The following is a 3,852-nucleotide window of genomic DNA, read 5'->3' on the forward strand; positions in this document are numbered from 1 at the left end:
CGCCCACACACACATCCACATAATCCACTACTAAACCTGCATGCATGTATACATACATACATACGTGCACGCACGCACACAACCCCCGGCCCCCGGGGCGAGCGACCCAAGTGGACGCGTTGTTGTGCGTTCACGGGTTGGTGCCTCGGCCTCTCCGTCTCCATCAGGACCGCCGGCGAGCCAGAGTGGAAAGAACGACACACATGGGAGGTCAGGAGACGGATGGACAAATAAAATGAGATGAGTGAAAGAGAAGGAGGGGGAGAGGGAGGGCCGATGACAGAGAGAGAGATGGAGGGTTAGGGAGAGAGAGAGAGAGAGAGGAGGGGGAACCTGTATCTACTTCTCTCTCTCTCTGATAATTGGGATAATTGGATCCTCAATCCCTCTATCCAGCCACTCTAACGACCCCCCCCCCCCTCCCTCCACACTAATTACAATTGAGTATATATAGCTCTTAGACGCGTCCCTGTTTGGCACCAGTAAGGGGAGGGGGGGGGGGGGGGAGGGGGGGGAGGGGGGGGACAAGGCAACGGCCCTAGTTACAGACAGTTAGTTGAATCGTCAAACTCAAAACTCCTGCATTTGATCATCAATTCCTTCCATTAGCCCATTCTGACCTGAGATCAGATTCATACGAGGAAGAAAATGAGCTTTAAAAATGTGAGATTTAGCGTTACGAGCTACAAGCTGCGGTGTCGAACCACTTGTTCTTTGGATATAATAACATCAGATTAAGGTATAAGAAAAGGGTTGGTCCAGAATTCTCCACCTTGGACGGTGGCTATACTGCAGATCCAAATTATGTTCAAGATGCCAAGTATAGAGTAGAGATGTCAGAGGATGCTTGACTGTTGCTGCGGCACGAAATGGGAACGTTCAAGGTCATCTTTGATTTCTTCCAGCAGAATAATTAATGTGAGACTGTGCTGCATGCGGTTACGTTTTGATGATATCTTGATATGATTTTAAACAACTGGTCGCTCATTAGATTCTCTCTGCGTGTCTTTGAAGGCCTATAATTACTGTCATTCTTTCACTATAGCCAACCTGGCTGTGCTATATACACCTTTCACAGCAGACATGTACAGATACATCAAAGTAAAATGTGTCAAAGCCTATGCAGACTATTCATTCAGTGCCAAGTGACCGACAGCATAAATACATGGCACGGGCAGCTAGCTAGTGTAGCTGTCTGGGCAAACCATGGCTACAGGTAATGCAGTCTGGCAATATGCCGCAGGTTTAACTCCTGATCCCGACGGCCTTTACTGCGTATAACACCCAACCCCCCCCCCCCCACACACACACACACACACACACACACACACACACACACACACACACACAGAGATGGGCAGTATTTGAAATACGTATTTGAAATACTTTTTTGTATTTTGTAATTTGTATTTCGCTGAGATGGAAGAAATTAGATGTATTTTGTATTTAAATAAATTTTTTGACCCAGTATTTGTATTTTGTATCAAAATACATTTTCAATATATTTTGCCCATCAGAGATGGGCAGTATTTGAAATACATGTATTTGAAATACGTATTTGAAATACTTTTTTGTATTTTGTAATTCGATGGGGATGGAAGATGTATTTTGTATTTTGTATTTAGATACATTTTTTGACCCAGTATTTGTATTTTGTATCAAAATACATTTTCAATGTATTTTGCCCATCTCTGCGCGCGCGCGCACACACACACACACACACACACACACACACACACACACACACACACACACACACACACACACACACACACACACACACACACACACACACACACACACACACACACACACACACACACACACACACACACACACACACACACACACACACACACCTCTCTCCCCATTTCCTGTCAGCCTACTTCCATCTATCAGTAAATAATAAAATATCTTAATTTTTCTTTTTTTTAAATACATCAATATAATCTTGGAGTGTGCCCAAGAGAACTTAATCTCTGACAGGAAGTAAGGATTTTCTCACCTTGTAATCAGAGGAGTATCTCTCCTAAGCCAGTCAGTCACACACACACACACACACACACACACATACGCACAATGGCGGTCCGTTAAGGTCAAAACTTAACACAGTTACACACACGCGTGCTTTGATGCCTGCACCGCACACCAACGCATGACGCATCGCATAAGTACCCATTGACTTAAAGTGGTCACGTGTTGCATGCATGCATGTTAGTTCCATGGGAAATACGACACTGATGGAGCTTCAGTTTATGTTCAGTGTTTCCGTGCACACGTGCACCCGTGAACACTGTTGTTGCTATTCAAAGTATAGCCACAGATTATTTATTGTATTCACTATTATTATTATTATTAATATTAGGCTATTGTTTTTCGTTTTTTATAGTCGTTTATGAACCCCTCTGCTGCACTGAAGCGTTCTAACATTGGACACCCGACGATAGTTTAATACTCTTTAGCCTTTGTTTGCCTTTCAGCTTTCAATAAAACAATATAGGATGCCTCTCGAGCGTCTTCCTACTGGGGGGGGGGAGACCCCCGGGCAGATAATTACTGATGATTTCAGATTTGGTTTGTTTTTAACCACCTCTTAAGGTTGAATTTGAAGGTCAGATAGTTTTATTGTGGTAGATAAAATAATAGTTTACATCTGTCTTGCCTGTGTGTATATATAGTCCTTTCATGAAAGCACTGTGCTGCCTTTTCGTGAGTCTCCAAGTCTGCACATTTGGAGAGACAGAGTTTTAACCTAGAACTCACCCAAATTGCTGGGCCCTCCCCCCCCCTCTCTCTCTCTCTCTCTCTCTCTCTCTCTCTCTCTCTCTCTCAATTCAATTTCAATTTCAAAAGGCTTTATTGGCATGATAAATATGTTCTACATTGCCAAAGCGTACATACAACAAAACAAAAGTCAATAAACATCCCAACAATAATGAACAACAAGCAATACAGTAACAATGAAAATAAATTAACAAACATAAACATAACAGCAACTTAATGACCCTGTTCAGACAGATATACCTGTCTCTACTGTCCACTGGCTGTCCCTCAGTTGATGACAACTCCATACATATTTTGCTGCCAAAACTGTGCATTTGGACTGTTCTCCCAGAACATATTGGAGTGATGAGTTATTAATGGTGGATTCAAATTCTTTATATTTTTCTTTAAATTTAGGGAAGAATGATTCTCTGATGTCTTTATACTTGTCGCATTGTAACAGAAAGTGTAGTTCCGTCTCCACCTCCCCTTGAGAGCAGAGTCAGTGAACACAGTCTGTCTTCTCTAGGCAGCCAGTTCTGTCTGTGTCTGCCTGTTTCTACTGCCAGGCGGTGGTCGCTGAGTCTGTACATAGTCAACATCTTCCTCAGTTCATCAGTTCATCTCTCTCTCTCTCTCTCTCTCTCTCTCTCTCCTCAGTTACTCTCAATCTGTATAACACAGTTGTACATCTTCCACACACGCTGAAGCACACAGTCCCAAATCAGGGTGCAGGTATCAGGAGCCACAGGCAGAAGAACACCACCCAGCTGTGTTAATTGCCTGCCTAATGAGGCCTTGGGAGTGTGTCACAGGCTCATCCTCCCCCTAGAAACACACATTAAAAGATGTGTACCTCGTGTGTTAACGGTGCAGGCTCATTTCCGTTCTCTGGTTTGCTCTCTGTCAAAGTGAGAAAAACATATTTTTCATTTCCCATCGGCTTTGTTCAAATGATTGTTCAAATGTATAGTATTGATTGATTGATTGAAATATTTATTAACAGTTTGTAGAATTTACAGTACATTTTAAGCACAAACTCAATACAAAGACTGTTAACTGTGAGTGGACGACCCAATTAAGCATTAC

This window comes from Protomyctophum parallelum, assembly GCF_964188405.1.
Source record: "Protomyctophum parallelum genome assembly, chromosome: 12".
In the NCBI taxonomy this organism is placed as follows: Eukaryota; Metazoa; Chordata; class Actinopteri; order Myctophiformes; family Myctophidae; genus Protomyctophum; species Protomyctophum parallelum.